This window comes from Urocitellus parryii, chromosome 13 (assembly GCF_045843805.1).
Source record: "Urocitellus parryii isolate mUroPar1 chromosome 13, mUroPar1.hap1, whole genome shotgun sequence".
Lineage (NCBI taxonomy): Eukaryota > Metazoa > Chordata > Mammalia > Rodentia > Sciuridae > Urocitellus > Urocitellus parryii.
In genome coordinates, this window is record NC_135543.1 from 57,377,033 (window position 1) to 57,396,756 (window position 19,724).

A 19,724-nucleotide genomic window follows, 5' to 3' on the forward strand; every position below is an offset into this window, starting at 1 on the left:
TGGAAGGTTAGAATGAGCACCTTTCTTTTTTTCCATTGTTTATTTTTAACATTTTTAATTTTTCTAATTAGTTATATATGACAGCAGAATGCATTTAGTTTAATTGTACACCAATGGAGCACAACTTTTCATTTCTCTGGTTGTATATGATGTAGAGTTGCACCATTTGCCCAATCATACATGTACCTAAGGTAATGAAGTCTGTCTCATTCCACCATCTTTGCTACCCTCATGTCCCCTCCCTTCCCTCTTCCCCTTTGCCCAATCCAAAGTTCTTCCATTCTTCCCATGCCCCCCCCCCAATTATGGATCAGCATCCACTTATCAAAGAGAACATTCAGCCTTCGGCTTTTGGGGATTGTCTGACTTTGCTTAGCATGCTATTCTTCAAATCCATCCATTTACCTGCATATGCCCTAATTTTATTCTCTTTTAATGCTGAATAATATTCCATTGTGTATATACTCCACAGTTTCTTTATCCATTCATCTATTGAAGGGCATCTAGGTTGGTTCCACAGTTTAGTTATTGTGAATTGAGCTGCTATAAATTTTGATGTGGCTGTGTCACTATAGTATGCTGATTTTTATCTATGTGTGTACACTGAGGAGTGGGATAGCTGGGTCAAGGTGGTCAAGAAAGGTGCTCATCTGGGCTGGGGATGTGGCTCAAGTGGTAGCGCACTCACCTGGCATGCATGCGGCCCGGGTTTGATCCTCAGCACCACATACAAACAAAGATGTTGTGTCCACCGAAAACTAAAATATAAATATAAAAATATTCTCTCTCTCTCTCTCTCTCTCTCTCTCTCTCTCTCTCTCTAGAAAAAAAGAAAGAAAGAAAGAAAGAAAGGTGCTCATTCTATGTTTTTGTATATGATTTGCCAGAATTTTATTGAGAATATTTGCACCTTTCTTGACCACTTGTCTTTTCAGACCTAGATGTTCTCATGTGGCTGGTCAATCCCCCTATGGAAGATGGATGGACAGTGTTTCCCAAACACACTTGACCATATAGCTCCTCTTTTGAGGAATTCCTTAGCACATTACAGAGGCAGGATTCTTCTGAGAAATATTTCTAGATATACTGTTGGGGTTTTTTTTTACAACTTTATTGAAGAATATTTTGCATATCATATCCAGCTGTATGATCATTAACATAAATCAGTTTTAGGACTTTCCATCCACCCAATGAGATAAATCCTCCTGCCCATTAGCTGTTAATCCCTGTTCCCACCCCATCGAGGTAATCACTAATTTACTTTCTATTTCTATAGATTTTCCTTGAGAAACATTGTTACTTGGGAGAAGGTGGTAAAATATACATAACATTGAATTTACCATTTTAGCCATTTCAAGCGTACAATTCAGTGGTGTTAAGTACATTCACACTGTTGTACAAACACCACCATTCTACAGAACAGGTTCAATATCCCAAACTAAGACTATATCCATTAAAAAACAATTTCTAATCCCTTGAGGCCCTAGTAACTTCTGTTTTACTTTTTTTCTCCATAAATTAGACTACTTTTTTACCTCATATAAGTATAATCATGCAGTATTTGTTCATTTGTTGTCTGGCTTATTTTACTTAGTATGATGCCCTCAAGGTTCATTTTTATTGTAGCATGTATCAGAATTTCATTCCTTTTTTAAAAAAGTTTTTAGTAGCTATAGATGGACACAATGCCTCTATTTTATTTGTTTACTTTTATGTGGTGCTGAGAATCCAACCCAGTGCCTCACGCATGCTAGGCAAGCACTCTGCCGCTGAGTTACAGCCCCAGCCCAAATTTCACTCCTTTGTAAGGCTGAATAATATTCCATTGTATTACATTTTGTTTGGCCATTCTTCTGAAGGTGGATACTCAGGTTGCTTCCATCTCTTGGCAATAGTGAGTAATGCTGCCATGAGTATTTATGTACAAATGTCTTTTTGAGTCCCTGCTTTCAACTCTTTGAGGTAGATCCTAGCAGTTGAATTTCTGGGTCACATGGTAATCTTATGTTTCACTTTTTGAAGACCCACCATATTGTTTCCCATAGTGGCTGCATTGTTTTACATCCTCATCAGTAATACACAAGGGTTCTAACTCATCATCAATGCTTGGTATTTACTATTTGGTTTTTGGTTTTGTCTCTTTGTTTATGATTGCCAATTTAAGGAGTATGGAGTAGTATCTGATTGTGGTTTGAATTTGCATTTCCCTAATGAGTAATGACTTGGAGCATCTTTTCATGTGCTTATTGGCCATCTGTTTATCTACTTAGATACCTATCTACCTGAGTCCTTGGCCTGTTTTCTTATCAGGTAGTTTGGTTGTTTTTGTTAAGCCATGGGTATTCCTTTCTATAGTCTATTCATCACTTGTCACTCACACGATTTGCAAATATTTTTCTCCCATTCTGTTGGTTTTCACTTTCTGGATAGTGTTCTTTGATGCACAAATGTTTTTAATTCTGGTGAAGTCCAATTTATCTATTTTTTCTTTTGTTGTCTGTGCTTTTGGTGGGAGAACTATTGCTTTTGCTTTTAAAAGATCAAACAGAAAAAGAGAACCTTTCCATGAAAATTTAAAAAAAAAAAATTCCTGCTATCCTAATAGGTATTCTTATTATTCCCTAGAAATAGTTCTTTTTTATATAAAAACTCCCAAATATTCAAGTCTCAACTGTATTTCTTGGCATATGATTAAACAGCAATTGTTGTTCTTAATGAATATTCATTATGCACATGTCAGACAATCAGAGACTGAAATATCAGTTGTTGTCGGTTCCAGAGCTCTATCCTGAGTTGAGAGGCATATGTATTAGTAAAGACCCAGTTGCAAGTGACAGGGAACCAATTTGAAAAGGCTTAGATAGAAAGGCAAATTTACTGGCTCATGCAGCCAAAATGTCGAGAAGGAGTATGGTGGTTTTAATTAGATCTAAAGGCTATATTCTTCCTTCCTCCTTATTCCTGATGTGGCAAGGCATTATGTGAGGACTCTTAGTCTCCTTGACCCAGAGCACCTTAGTGATCATCTAGTTTTTCACCCCTACTTCTCAATGATGGCCTTCTTGCCAGATGAACAAGGCAAAGTAGTTTGGAGGGTGTATTAGTCTTTTTGTCTGATGCTATAACAAAATACCCAAGGCTGGAAAACTTATAAAGGTAAGAAGTTTATTTAGCTCTCAGTTTTAGAGTCTTAAAGTCCACACATTATGGCACTAGTTGTGGTAAGGACTTCGTGGGAGATGGCATCATGGCAGGGTTCATGCAAGAAAGATCACATAGTGATTTGGAAAGCTAGGGAAGAGGTAATCTTGCTTTTACTATTACACCCCCAGAAGAACTATCTGTGATTCCATGAGAATGATTTGAATCCCTTCTGAGGGCAGGAACCCCAGTGACCTAAAGGCCTCCCACTAGACCCTACCTCTTAAAGTTCCTACCATCTCTTAAAGTTCTTGCCACCTCTTAAAGTTCCCACCACCTCTTAATGTCAACAACTAGGGAACTGGCTTCCAACACATAAACCCAGGGGACAATAACAAACCATATTCAAACTAAAGGCAGAGCAGGCAGGGACACTGCCCTCTAGCAGACATGGAAGGGTATGTGCTGCAAAACCTTTAATCAACATCCAGCTCTGTTCCCAGGGACTTGCCAGGCACAAAGGTTTGCAGATTGATGGGCTGATGGGCGAAGGTTCCCCAGAAGTAGTGCAGAGATCCCATTTCACTGACTTCACATCTTGATTTAAGAAGAACTATTAGATGTCAAAAACACACTCCAAACACACCTTTTTTGAAGGATGTGATTTATTCTATTATTTTAAAAATCCAGTCCATCCCATTATATTCTTTTGTCATTAATTATATTTAAACACATTCCTTTAGTAGACTTAGAATGCTTTAATTTGATTCCTTTGATGAATATTCATTTTAAGGTGACAGCCAGATGGGCAGTAGGCAGGAAAAAAACAGTTTATCCTTTGAGCAAATTTCTTATTGGTGCGTTTCCTTATGTGTTGTCATAAAGGCTAATCCCTCACCACACATTAATTTTATGACTTTGTGAATGCCAAACTCCAATGCACTTTTCAATCTACTCATGGACTGAATCATCTTATTTTTCCTTTGCAGAAAAGAAATATCATCTTATATTAGGCATGAATTTATAGCAGGCTTAAAATTTAGCTTGTTGGAAGCTTTCTTTCAGGAGGCAAAGTTTGTAAAAGACTAATTCAGCTTTGTGACAGAACATGAAAATTCATATTTCCAACCAATGGGTTTCCAATAGAAGCCTTGGTTTGATTTGTTACACTGTGTCTTTATTTATCGGCTGTGTTCAGACTAACTATGATACCAAGTGTCCCATAATCCTCATGCCAGCTTGTCTCCATAGCTCATGTCCATTTTTCATTCTCATTCTGCTCCATCTTTTGAGTAATGATGACAACAGTGATGAATGTAATAGAAGTGATCAGTCAGTGGCACCACAGTCCCAAGGGGACCTCCAGGTGAGTAAAGGATCACCCTCCTGTGTACAGATGCTTTGCATGCATCATTGACTCCAGAAGCAGCTCTCAGAGCAGGGGTGTATGGGTCTAACATTGAATTTTATTTTTTCTTTCTACTCTAATCATGATGAACAGTTTCTTTTATTTATTCACCAGCTTCTGGTGGTTACATCAATAATCTGTACTAAGACACATGAATAGTATTTATTATTAAAAATATGATGCTACCAGGTGCAGTGACACATACCTGCAGTCCCAGCTGTCTATGAGGCTGAAGCAGGAAGACTGCTTGTGCCCAACAGTTTTGGATCTGTCTGAGAGACATAGGAAGACTCTTTAAAAAAAAATGATGCTAGGTTAATGAAATTGACAGGCACAGCATACCATTGCACTTGACTTGGCATTTTTAATCTTGGGTTAAGTTATTGTCATTTTCCACTGAAGCTCAATAAGTACATGGACTGTTGAGAGCCATAGCCTAAGGGGCCCCAGCAAACTTCCAGCTGATTGGCTCACAGCGGCCCAGCAAACTTCCAGCTGCCAGCTGATTGGCTCCTCTGCATAGATGCTCATTGGGCTGCTTCCCCGCCCTTTCCGACCACGGAGCTGCTCATTGGGGGACTCTTTTGGCTCCACCCACACGACCCAGCCAATCGGCCTCAAGAGTGGGAGGAGTGGGGGGTTGAGAGGCTCCCAGGAAGCCGGTGGTGGCAGTTGGGCTCTGAGGGAATTCCTGAAGAGCTCCTGAGGTTCGCTGTGTGGGTTCTAAAAATAAAGTTCGTTTGTGCTTCAGAAGTGGCTCTGAATTATGCCCAGCCAGACTGCAGCATTTTCCACTGAAACTCAATAAGTACATGGACCAGGACATGGTTTAGACATACCTGATCAAGGGGGAAGACAGAGAAAGTCCAAGTTTGATGAAGATCCATACAAGGTTCTTATTGAGGACTTTGAAAGGGACTTATCCTGATATTATCATTAGAGGAGACTTGATCAGACCAACATAGATTCCTGAGCCACAAATCCAGCATTAAAAATTTGTGAGTTGATTTTCTCAATACCCTGGTGAGGTCAATATCCTTCCTTACTCAATGAATTAGGAAAATTGAGATCAGAAAGGTGTAGTGATTTATGTTACAACTCTGGCAATGGGTATTGTCTAAATTGGCTTATATGGATTGTAGTTACTTTGTTAGAAATTAAAACAGAAAATGAAAAATATTGTTTCATGTATTTAAGATAACAATAATAAATATATTTCACATTTAAAAATATTGGCACCATATGTGAGAGAGCCACTTAAAATCCACAAAACTAAATCACAGAATAGTCTGTTCTTTCAATATTTCAGCTGAACCTCCTCTGGCCAATGGCAGCTTGTCTTTGGGGGTTGCTGCTCCTGTTCAATTCCAGAAAGAAAGATATAAGTACAGAGCCATGTTCCCCAGCTCCCTCCCTCACAGCACTCAAACACCCAAATCAAGCTCTTCCCTCTGAGTATGACAGTAAAGTACAAGTATGGGTGAAGAGGGTGAACCAGTCTGGGAGTTAAAGAGGATTTACATCAGGAAGTAAAATGAGAATGAAAAGATGTAAGAAGGGATGGGAAGAGAACCGCCTGAACCAGTCCGTAGGCTGATCTCCGGAACAGCTTCTGTTTGAGAGTTGAAGATGGATGAGGCTAAAATGACAGAAAGAGTGAGGTCCTTTAGCAGTAGCCCAGGTCTAAGCAGGATGGGGTCTAAATAGACTTCAGGTAATGATTCTAAAAAATCTGGTGACAAAGGAATTGACATGGTGCTCAGTCACCAATCAAGCCCAAATTGGCTGGGTTATTGGTCCAGTAAGCAGGGTCAACTGTAGCTGGAAAGGCAGCTAAGGCTGAGTGAACCAGGTCTCACTAAGTTGCTTAGTTGTTTGTTTTTGCTGAGGCTGGCTTTGAACTTGTGATCCCCCTGTCTCAGCCTCCCAAGCTGCTTGGATTACAGGCTTATGCCACCATGCCTGGTGCCACATTCATTTTTAAGGAATTCCTATATATGAGCATGTGCTGCAAATTACTTTGAAGCAATTGTTAGACACAGATCAATTATGCTCACTGTCAATGATTTTAAGAGAATCTGGACATGGTCATTTAGACTCCATATGAAGCTGAGCAGTGAGAATTTCCTTAATAAAACTCAAAGAGTCATGGCAGTGCATGCCTATAGTTCCAGTTATTGGGAAGGCTGAGGCAGGAGGATCACTTGAGCCCACATGCTGGACACCAGCCTAGGTAACAGAATGAGACCACAACTCAATGCATTCTGCTGTCGTATATAACAAATTAAAACACACACACACACACACACACACACATAAGCTCTGGAATTACACTGCTTGTGTGTAACCTTGGCTCTGTCACACTGTGACCTTGGAAAAGTTACCCAATTTGTCTGCGTTGGTGTTCTCAACTACAAAATGGAAACCCGAATGAGGGGACTCACCACATACACAAAATGTGAATGATATTAAGAGGCATAATCTTATCCTATAATAAGTGCTAAGGATGTTATTGTTTTGGAAATACAATATCTCAAGCACTTTTCCACAACAATAAATATAGACCAAGGCTGTTTAAAATGAAAAAAATACAAAATAGGGCTGGGGACATGGCTCAATGGTTGAGTGACCCTGAGTTCAATCCCTGGTACCAAAAAAAAAAAAAAATGAATGTGGCTTCAGTTTGGTTTTGTGATCAGTCAGAGATAGTCAGATTCCCAAGTTATCCGTCTCCCCTGTTATGATGAGGTCTGATTTACAGCATTGACCTCTACCTCCTTACATGTTCTGGAAGTCTGCCATGTCTGTGTAAATCTGTATTCTTCAGACAAAAGCCCAACTAATGAAAACGGATTGCTTCAGTTGGTCATAAAATTAATACATATAGTTAACCTTTCTTATAATCATTCTAAAATTTTAAGTGTTTAATGGAAACCTAAAAAGGAAAGATGGAGACATAATGGAGAGTTGCCTGTTCATCGTACTATATAATAATCGATCTCATCATCACTTGCTCAAAACCATTTTCCATCTAGAATTCCTGAAACTTAAATGATCAGGTTGAGATACTCCTAAAACTATTACCTTAACATCAACACATTTTAATTTTCATCTTCATAGACAATTTAAGGAAGAGAAATCTCTGCAACCACATTCATATTCTGATGGGCTCTTATTTACTTCTCCATACAGTGAGGCAGATGTGCATGGGTTTGCACCTTCTTATCTCAGAATCAAGCACATCGCATTACCCATCCCTACAGGACCAGATTTGTCCCAGCCCCTCTTGGCACCTCCCCATCCTGCTCTGTGTCCACAGAAATTAGGACTGACTTGTGAGGATGGCATGGACCTGACTCCCTGGCTGTCTGGCTTAGGCTCAACCAAGAAAGGGAAGTCCTCAGAGGTCAGAGGACCTAGGAGAGTGAGGACAAGGTATGGATTCCCAATCAATTGCCTTGGGTGACTGTATCCTTCTGCATAAAGCTTCTATCTGGCTTCCTTGGGTTCTGCTATCTACTTCCCTTTGAGCCTTCAGACCAGGGAAAGGTAACTGCTCCTGCCATATCTTCCAGCCCTACCCATGCATTTAAAAATAGTGCCTTTAGCTTTTGCCTTCCAGGAGCCTTTCAGCCAAGCACCAGTACTTCCCAACCAGATCTAGGTCCCCACTCCTCTGCGTCCTGGACCCAGCTGGATGTGGACCCGGGCACCTAGCATTCAGGCATGCCCCATCCTACAGGCTGGATTTGATTCTGAAATCCAGAGACTGTGTTGTTTTGAAATGGACAATAGAAGCCCTGCTGGACAGGGGAGCCATAGGGAGGAACTTGGAAAACCTGGGTGAGTGAGCACTTCCTTATATGATCTCCCACCCACAGTCAGCAGCACAGGAAAGGGGGAAGTCATCCATTTTCAGTGTGGTCTTTACTGCTTCCTGTGAGAATTGCACTGTTCATGTCACCACCACCACTGTGGAAGAGTTTCCCTGGACCTGTGATATTTCTGGGTTGATTTTTATGCACCAACAACAGCTGTTGAAAGTATAATGGAGCACTTGTGTCAAGACATTCATTGTGATCAGACCAAATGTTGTAAAACACCCTCTGACCCAGGAAGTAAAAGAATGTGAGGGCATCATTCCAGTCCCACTTGAGGAAACATTATATTCTGCAAAGAAGAGAAAGTGAGAAGATTGGCCAGATTTTAGCCTTCAGTTGAATTGTCTGGGGCCTGAGCAGCCTGGATGAATGGTGAGAAGCTTGGCCTTTATATGGGGGTGGTGTGCAGGTGTGGATGGCTTTCTCTTGATTCTCTTTGCTGCAAAGAGGGGAGAATGGCTTGCTAAGAGCTGCTCTGTAACCTGTGGATTCTTCTTGATTTCATTTGCATTATGTAATTTTCTTGGTCAGTGAGAACTTTCTTCTTAAAACAATAACACAATTTTGAAGAGCAAAACATAGAACTGGCTTGGATTGTGATCTAGTAATTCAGACTGAATAACCATGCAAAAATAAAAATTGAAGACCCATGTATTATGTGGACAAGATTTAATCAGAAAAATAAACATTTTATAAACTCAAAAAAAATAGTGCCTCTATTAAACTCTTCTCGGACCACCCAGTTTGAGGATGCTACTTGATTCATTCAAGAGTTATCTCATCCTTGATTTTCTTCTCCATAGATGGAATGTGGTTAGAGTTCCCATTACTGCTTTGAGGCCATCGTGAGGATCAATGAGGATTTCAGATGTGAAAATATTGGATGAACTGTAACAGTTTTAGCTTTTTCAATTGTTTGAATGGTCATTAATCAACTCAGAAAACTTCTTTCTCAAATACATACCCTGAAACCCTTATGTCCTTTATACAGAACTCCTTATAAGGAATGCTATTTCCAGTACTTCCATTTTAGCACTATACTCATGGAAAGATGTAGCAAAGTTATACCCAAAGGACTTAAAAACAGCATACTACAGGGATACAGCCATATCTATGTTTATAGCAGCACAATTCACAATAGCTAAATTGTGGAACCAACCTAGATGTCCTTCAGTAGATGAATGGAAAGGGAAACTTTGGTATATATACACAAATGAACATCCCTCAGCATTAAAAGAAAATAAAATTATGGCATTTCAGGTAAATGGATGGAGTTAGAGAATATAATGCTGAGTCAAGTAAGCTAATCCCCCAAAACCAAAGACCAAATGTTTTCTTTGCTATGAGGATGCTGACTCATAATGGTGATGGGAGGTAGGGGAGCATGGGAGGAATGGAGGAATTTTAGATAGGGCAAAGGGGAGGGAGGAGAAAGTAGGGGCAAGCGGGGAGGAATGATGGTGGATTGAGTTAGAGCTCATTACCCTAAGTCCATGTATGAAGACATGAATGGTGTGAAAATACTTTGGGTACAACCAGCGACTTGAAAAATTGTGCTCTATATGTGTAATATGAAATTAATTGCACTTTGCCACCAAGTATAACAAATTAGAATAAATAAATTTGATTTAATAAAGATGAAAAAAGAAAGATGTAGCCAAAGAGGGCTTGAATAATACTGTCACTAAGTTACTTAAGTTTAGCATTTCATAATTTTTTTTCTTTTATTGATTTCTGTGCTACTGGGGGTTGAACCCAGGGCCTCACACATGCTAGCCAAGCACTCTACCACTGAGCTACATCCCCAATCCCTTTTTATTTTATTTTGAGACAGAGACTTGCTCAAGTTTCTCAAGCTGGCCTAAAACTTGCAATTCTCATGCCCCAGCCTCCTGAGTATCTGAATCATGAAAATTTCTATCAGTTTACACCTTGTGATTATCTTGTTGTGATATAGGAATCAAACATGAATTCATCATCTGTGCTTCATTCCAAACTGACTTCATTCTCAAAGATGCCATACTAACAGTTTCCCTTGTTGCTTCCCCATGTGAAAACCAGATTGCCATCCCCTCTGATTTGGACTCCCATCTTACTGACATTATGGGCTTTCATGACAATGAAACAAATATACCATATGGGGAAAAAATCCCACTGAGAATCAAAGTAATAAGTGTGGGCCTAGGGGAGAACAAACCAGGCACAAGCAAACGCTTTCCACTAAAGTGCAGGTAGCTCTTAGCCATCCTCGGAACTGAGGAAGTAAAGAAGTTCATCACTGTGGAGATTTCCTAAGAAAAGAAAGAGCAGCTTTTTCTCATCCCATACACCTGTCAGGGCACAGTCTTTAGGAGAGTTTGGTATTTTAACTCAGTTTCTGATGTTGCAGCAGATGTGTCCTGTGAACTGCTCTGTTTCCTGTGCTCCAAGGACTAATTCTCCTACATGAAGCCATTTGCATTGATCATAGCCAAGTGCTTCCTGGCTCTGAAGAAGAAGGTGGTTTCTGCTGAAATTCAAGGTGAACTACACAGAGGTGAGGTCCTCAAGTGCCAAAATGTTACCACCAAAGCCAAAGTCAAACCACTCCTATTGCATAAGGAAATTGCTGGAATTGGTTGAAGATTCTGTACCAGGGAACCTGCCACATCACAAGATTTCCATGCTATGTCAGGATGATCAACCCAGATCCTTCCATGGCCATGGAACTGAGGATCTGAGAGTTTAAAATGTCCTTATTGAGCCCATTTGGAAGAATTCCAGCAGAGAAGACAAGCTCAGAGGATGAGAGACATCAGAAAGGAAACCAGTGTGGCTCTCTAGGATATAGAAGAGGTCACTGAAGAGGAGTCCCTGACACTTGGCAATTATTTGATTGTTCCCCGCTCATTGCCATGCTTTCCTAAGCCCAGAAAAAAATTTTTTATTTTACTTGTTTATTTATTCTAATTAGGTATATATGACAGCAGAATGAATTTTGATTCATTGTACATAATTGCCTCACAACTTTTCATTTCTCTGGTTGTAAACGATGTAGCGTCATACCATGTGTGCAAGTCATACATGTACCTAGGGTAATGGTGTCCATCTCATTCCACCATCTTTCCTGCCCCCTGTCTTCTCCCCACCCTACCCCCTGAAACTTGTTTTAAAATAGAAAATGTGACCATTTGCCCTGGCTCCTCTCTAACATACAGCATCTGCCTACTCAAGACCTCAGTATTTTGAGGTTGCTGGAAAATGAAAGCATTGGGCCATGGGAGCTCTCATTTCCTTCACTCTTAGACATTTGCCAAAAGTTGTGTTAGTCAGTTTTCTGTCTCTGTGACAAAATACCTGAGAGAATCAACTTATAAGGAGGAAAGTTTACTTTGGCTCAATTTCAGAGGTTGCAGTCCATAGTCATTTAGCCCTGTTGTCTTTGGGCTGGTGGCAACATGGCACATCATGGTGGGAAGGGTGTGGTAGAATAACCAGCTCACCTCATGGTAGCTGCAAAGCAAAGAAAGAGGGTCTGGGTCCCAATATCCCCTTCAAAGGCATGCTCACCAGTGACCTAACTTCCTCCTCGCCTACCAAAGTGTTCACTACCTCCCAATAGTCCACAGACTATGGGCCAAGCCTGTAACCTATGGATCTTTGACGGACTCATTAAAACTACCGCAGTTTCATTTAGGTGACAGATGTTTACCCTTGGTGTATGTGTAAAACATGTCCACATTATTCCTTTTTAAATTAAAGTGAAATTACATTTATTCAGCAGAAAGATTTATTTGTTCTAGACTTCTGGGTCATGAGACCCATCCTTCATTCCATATAGACCCAGGCTTAGAATCACACTTCTCCAGTTGACCACATACTGAACAATACCTGGTATGTAGTATACACTGAAGAAAAAAAATTGGGGATGAAAGAACAAATGAATGTTTTGGTCTTCTAGCAGCTATGCTTGTATCTTATCTTGTCTTCCTGCTTGCTCCTCCTCTCCTTGGGACAGAAACCAGGACAACTCTCCCCTTGCCTATCCAATCAACCAATCACCATGCCCTGCCAAGTCCACCTCTTCTTTCTCTCATCTTTCACTTTTTCTCAGTCCTCACTTGACATGCCCTTTGTTGAGATGAATATCTTTCCCTTCTCATCTTATCCATTTTCCCAGTCCTGCCACTTTCCAATTTATTGTCTACTCTAACCAAAGATATATCTTAAAACTGAAAGAAATTCTTATTTTTCAAAGCCCTTCAAAAGCTCTCTATTAAGTCCAGATTATTTTTTAATTAATTTTTTTTGTTTATATATGACATCAGAAGGCATTACAACTCATATTACACATTTAGAGCCCAAATTTTCATATTTCTGGGTCTATACAAAATATACTCACATCAATTCGTGTCTTCATACATTACTTTGGATAATGATGTCTATCACATTCCACCATCATTGCTAACCCCATACCCCCTCTCTTCCCCTCCCACTCCTCTGCCCTATCTAGAGTTCCTCTATTCTTCCAATGCTCCCCCTCCCTACCCCACTATGAATCAGCCTCCTTAATATCAGAGAAAACATTAGGCATACTACAGGGACACAGCCACACCTGTGTTTATAGCAGCACAATTCACAATAGCTAAACTGTTTAACCAACCTAGATGCCCTTCAGTAGATATACACAATGGAATATTACTCAGCAATAAAACAGAATAAAATCATGGCATTTTCAGGTAAATGGATAGAGTTGGAGAAGTCCAGATTATTTTTCTTTTAATATTTTTTAATTGTAGATGGACACACAATATCTTTTCTTATTAATTTATTTTTTATGTGGTGCTGAGCATTGAACCAGTGCCTCAGACGTGCTAGGCAAGCACTTTGCCACTGAGCTATAGCCCCAGCTCAGTCCAGATTCTTTTTTTTTCTTTTTTTTTTTATTGTTGGTAGTTCAAAACATTACACAGTTCTTAATATATCATATTTCACAGTTTGATTCAAGTGGGTTATGAACTCCCATTTTTACCCCGTATACAGATTGCTGTATCACATCAGTTACCCTTCCATTGATTTACATATTGCCATTCTAGTGTCTGATGTATTCAGCTGTCTGTCCTATTGTCTACTATCCCCCCTCCCCTCCCCTCCCCTCCCCTCTTCTCTCTCTACCCCCTCTACTGTAAATCATTTCTTCCACTTGTATTATTCTTCTCTTACCCCTCCTTTCCTCTTATATGTAATTTTGTATAACCCTGAGGATCAACTTCCATTTTCATGAGCTGGTCTCTAGCCTGTGACATCATCACTCACCCCACCCTGCCTCCAGTTTGTTTTTCTAATACTCCAAGCAACAGAGGAATTTCCACACCTCCTGCATGGTTTTGAAGCTAAGGACACACGATGACCAGTAATGTTCTTTCTTTCTACCTTCTCAGGGATAACTTGTGCTCATTCTTAGTTCTTCTCATAGATATCATTCCTTCATCACACCTTCTCTGAACACCAAGTCTAGCTTAGTCTCTCTTCTGCATGTTATAGAGCCATGTGAGTGAGAACAGAGGTTCTGCAGTTAGAGGAACTACACTGGCAACTTAACCTCTCTGGAGTTTGGTGTCTTCCATGTAAAATCTGGGAAATATCTATTCCTTTCTAATTGCTGTTGTAAAAATTGAAGGAGATAATCTGTAAGCACAGCACAAATAGGGACTCCGTAGATGCATACTCTCCTTTAGCCTGTGTTTCCAGGAATAGGAGGCTGGATTAGTTAATTGAGTTTCTTCTGTTGGCAATTCATGGCTGTATCTTTGCTCATGTTGACTTCCTACTGTGAAGTGCCCCTTTTCCCCACCCCACCCACCCTCAGGGTCCTGTTCCAAGTACCCCTACCTCTCCCATGATGATGCTATCCCCAAATGACCCTTCCATTGTGAGTTCTTAGAATATTATCCATCTATTAATGATAGTAGGGCTTCTATTATTGGGGACCTCCTATGTGCCCCACACTAGAATGCATGATTGGCATCTGATATCTATTTAACCCTCCACTGGTCCCAGAAGGGATGAGCTCTGACTATCTCCTCATCCCTGAATAAATGAGGCTTGGGTAAATTTTCCTTGTCATGAATGAGACAGCTGAGATTTGAATCCTTCCTGACCCCGTGGCACAACCTGCCACTCTTCCTGGTTATCAGGTGCACCATCCTTGTGGGTAAATTCTCTTCCTTCCTAAACAGAGTAAAAGCACTGTGGTGATAGAGAAGGACAATCTTGTTCTCTAAAGTACAATGAATGTGAAGCCAGGAGCTCTGGAAGCTGTCTAGATGTGACAGATCCAGGGAGATGGAGCAAGAGGAAGGTGACGACTGGGATGGAGGGACTGATTCTATGAGATATTGCTAGAGTTGCCCTGCTTTAAACTTCTGTGGCCTATGACTTTTAGGGAAGGGGAAACTGGAAATTCCATTTACCAGTCTAATAACAAAAGAGGTTCAAAGTTTATTTGGAAGGGGTTTCCAGAGGAATAGATGAATAAGCCAGGAAAAGGGAAGAGAGCTAATCAAAGGCTCTAATGAGCAGATTACTGCTGCAGGCAACCAGAGCTGATCTCATTAGGGATCCTGGGAAACCATTTAAACTGGGGTCAGAAAATTACAGCTCCACCCAGCCTGTTAGTTTTTTTGTGATTCACAAACTAAGAATGCCTTTATGTTTTTAAATGATTGAAATATCAAGAAATAATGATATTTTATGACATTAAAGTTCCTGATATTCAAATTTTAGGGATGATAATGTTTTCTTGTTATAAAGTCTTGTCCTATTATTTACATATCATCTGTGCAATGACTGCTTGAATCCTAAAACTGCTGAACAGAGTGGTTATGGTGGAGACCAGATGATCCACAATAATTAAAATATTTACTCACTGATTCTTCACAGGAAAGGTTTACAAACCATGGTTTAAATTATGCTTCCACATGATCTCTCCCAAAGGACAAGGATCCTTCTGGATCATTGTTATAGGGATATTCCCAAGGGCTTTAACTTTCAAAACTTGTAACCTACTCCTTGTCCAATCAGCCACAGAAACTCTCCAGAAGAGTCCCAGTTCTTTATAGTAAGAGGCTGATTGCATATTTGGAAACCAGTGGGAGCCAAGGTGATCCATGTAAGGTACAGAGAGCTCCTGATAACAGAGCAATTTCTCCAAATTGGAGAATTCCCACAGCCCATTTTTATTGGCTGTCAACCATGGTACATTGAGGAATTAGCCTCATGTAAAGACACAGGAAAGAACAAACATTCAAAGACAGTTTGTCTCTAAAGAAACTGTCTCATTATGATAATTTCTCTAAAAATGGAAAAGTGTAACAATCCCCCATTGAGATGAATGTGATGGATCACTATGTGCAGTGAAGGTGAAGACTGCACCAAGAACCAACCCACAGTAGCAAGCTCCATGCAAGCAAGAAAGAGTGTGGGGGATAAAATAGGAGGTGGGGGAAGATATGGGAAGCCATCTGTGCTTAGTGCTGCCTGCCTTAAATGTCTGTATTCTGAAGCTTTGGAAGAAGGGACAAAGGAAAAAATAGAATTTACTAGTCTGGGAAGAGGTCTAGAAATAGGATACTCAAATTTACACCTGAAGTTATGAAGAGTAGTTGATATCACTAGATATTCTTGGTCCTTACATATAAATGGGAACATACTCATTCATGGAATGAAATGGGATGTCTCCTCTAGGGGGAAGTCACTAGTTAGTAAGTAACAGAGTGGAGACGAAACCTGAGTTTTCTGTTTTTTGACCCTTGTATGTCACCATATATGTACCTCATCTATCAACTTGACTCCCTGTAGCAAGCTGTAGGTGACACAGAGGCATTACTCTATGGGTTTAGGGACTCGGATAGAATTTCAGTCAGAAATCTCTAATGGGACAGAATTCAGTCAGAAAAAGACAGTCCAGTAGAACAAGACAAAATGAACAACATAGAGAAAACAGAAAATCAAAGAAAATGAAATAGGAATGAGCAATACAAATAACGTACACCTTAACTACGAGTAGTTCTGTCCATAGATTTCTATTAATGGGGAGAAGCATTAGATCAGAGCCTGGTTCACTGTTTTCATCAAGAAGATATTTTCTATAGTTCTGGAGAGAGCAGAAAAAAACGTTCTTCCTATTTTTCCACACAGGTGGAGATAGGGAGGAAGCTGTTGGAAGGATAGCTGTAATCTGAATTGCCCTTTCTTAAAAAAAAAAAAAAGGGATATTTTTCTTTCCAGGGAGCTCTTGAAGTGCTTTTCTAGTTAAGGAATGTGGAGGTTGAAGTGGGGGTGTATGTTTGCTTTTAGTTGCTGTGACAGATACATGAGGAAAAAAAAATTAGAGAAGGAAAGATTCATTTTGGCTTATGGTGTCAGAGGTTTCAGTCCATGATCAGCTGACTTCAAGTTAAAAGCACCCTAGCAGAAAGACATGGCAGAAGAAAACTGCTCACTTCATGGCAGCCAGGGAGTGGGGGGGGAGCAGGACCAGGGACAAAAAATAGTCCCAAACGGTACACCCCCAGTGACCTACTTTCTCCAACCCTGCCACACCTCCTCCCTGTGGTCCATTTTAAGTCTTTTGGGGACATCCCAGATACAAACCATAACATGATGGGATGTTCATAATGGAAGTGGTTCTATGAACCAGATTTGAGATAGCATTGATAATATTCCAACCAATGTTTAATCAAAAGAGTATGAGCCTTAAAATTCTAATTACATAGTAGATTATCACCCAAAGAAATATGCCATCTTCATAATCATAAAAGGGCCTAGAGCCCATTTCCTTTCCTGTGCAATCCAGACCTTTGCTGTTTTAAAGACAATGTTCCTATTAGGGGTAAAGTGGATTTGGTGCCTCTTCTCTGAAGAAAATCTCAAGCCGACCTTGAGTATCTTGTGGCCACTTTGGAAGTGGTGTAAGATATCTATCTAGTTTCTCCAAACCTGATTCAGAGATAACGACTCTGAGTCTTCAGGGAGGTTGCTTAAGAGATGATCTTTATTCCATCTAATTTAGTTCAAGTAGGCTCTGACAGCTGGACCATTTGTATTATACTTCTATATCCCTTGGGTACAGCATATTTTGCCCATATGAATGGCTCTCTCTGTGAGCACCTTGCAGCCCTAATATACTCTAATAGGTAATATGGGTGACCTTCTGCTCTTAAATAGGTTCCTGTCCTCTAGGGAGCCAGAGCATGTATATGACCACCAGAAAGCTCTGTTGTTACTCATTTGACTGCTAAGAGCCTCATGTGAACATGGAAGAAACAGATGCAGTTGAGATTTGTGAAATGGTGTCATAACTTGCAAGCTGGCTTTCTATGTCCTTATTACTTAGACTAGGGGATCTGACTCCAGGCAATCATATCTTAATTATCTATATATCTTTATTTAGCAAAAAGCTTATACAACATTTGCCTTTTGAAATGAACATGTTTTAGATAATTAAGGTGGAGCATATTTAAAACTTCTGATTTAACAAAATATACCCTAAACAAAATGGAAAGACACATGCCAAACTAGGAAAAATATTGTAACAGTTATGACAGGAAAGAATTAATATGAAAAATATTATAAAGAGCTCTCCACATCTGTTCCTCACTTCTTTTGTTGTAATAGGATTGCCAGATAACCAGCAAGGAACTACATTTCCCAGCTTTCCTTAAGGCTAAATGTGTCCATGTGACCAAATTTCAGCCAATAGGATGTGAGAAGAGACTGCAATTTTTAAAGACATTTCCTTATGGGAAGGAATATTCCTTCTCCTCCTTTTGTCCTTTTTATCCATAGCCAGTATCCTTAGGAGGGAAGAGAAAGGAAATAAAACAGACATGCATGAGGCATAGACATGTGAGGGTGGAGACTGACACTAGAGTAATGCATTAATTAGTCAAAGAATCCTGACAGCCAGCAGAAGCTGGAAGAAGTAAGGGTGTGCCCTAGAGCCTTCAGAGAGAATGCAGCCCTGCCAATGCTTTGATTTTTGGATTCTGTGTAAGAATACTTCCATTGTTTTAAGCCACTGAATTTCTGGTAGAGTGTTATAGAGTACAGGAATATGAATATACCATGATATACTCATTTCATAGAATATCTTTCAGAAGTTGTAAAGGATAATTTCCACTTATATGTATTGGCAGGGAAAGATCATCAAGATATTGGTGCATGATTAAAGCATGTGATAGAATCATATCCATAAAAATACCATTTAAATTTATGGAAACCATAAACAAAGCTATGCTTTCTATGGGAACAAATAAAAACAGAGACACATCTGATGTAGATCAAGTGAAGAACAGTGTTGACCTTTGAGTGGGATGGAGAAATAAGAGAATCAGAACTGAGGAAGGTAATCAGAACCTTATTAGCTTTATGAAAAATGATTCCATTTTTACAAGATGAATATTTACATACGAATTGTGTCATAAATAATATAAACCCCAATATGGCACTCCAGATCTGGGAAAATTAGTGGCAGAGAAGATCCTTGTTTTGGCCACTGTTTCCAAGGTCTTGGAATATCTTTGGGAGTCTACCCTGTCCCACCTGCTTCCTCCAAATATATGCATGTTCTTATCCCAGAACCTGTGACTGTTACCTTATACAGCAAGAGGGACTTTGCAGATGTGATTAAGGATCCTGAGATTTGAATATTATCCTGATTATCTATGTGTATTTGATTTAATCACGGGGTTCTTAGAAGGCAGGGTCAGAGAAGATGTGACAATGGAAGCAGAGCCTGGAGTGATGCACTTTGGAAATGGATGAAAAGGACCAGTTAAAGAATCCAGGTGGCCATGCACAGCTGGAAAATCAAGGAAACAGATTTTCCCTAAGGTCCTACTGAAGGAACCAGCAGGCCAACACCTTGACTTTAGGCCAATGAAGTAGATCCCAGACTTTAGGCCAGTGAAACAGATTCCAGACTTCTGACCTCAAAACTGTAAGAGAATAAAGTTGTGTTGTTTCAAGCCAGTATGCTTGTTGTAATTTCTTATAGCAGCAACAGGAAATGAATACACTTTTCTGTCCTTACTATCTATGCAAAACTTTTTTTTTTTTTTTGCTGTGTTTAAAAGAAAGAGTTTTAACTTTGCGGGCATGTACATTAAGTGATATGTATTTATTTTGTGCTGTTAGAATAAAATACCACAGAATGGATAATTTGTAAATAATAGACATTTTTCTCACAGTTCCAGGGGCTGGTAGTTCATAAACAAAGCTCCAAGAGGTGAAGCTCCATCTCTGCTTCCAAG

General features: G+C 39.9%; 1 pseudogene; it reads left to right on the plus strand.

Annotated features, from left to right (window-relative positions):
• Positions 1 to 11,218, plus strand: part of LOC113199297 (protein THEMIS3-like) — a 96,960-nt pseudogene extending 85,742 nt beyond the window's left edge.
• The last annotated feature ends 8,506 nt before the right edge of the window (positions 11,219 to 19,724 follow it).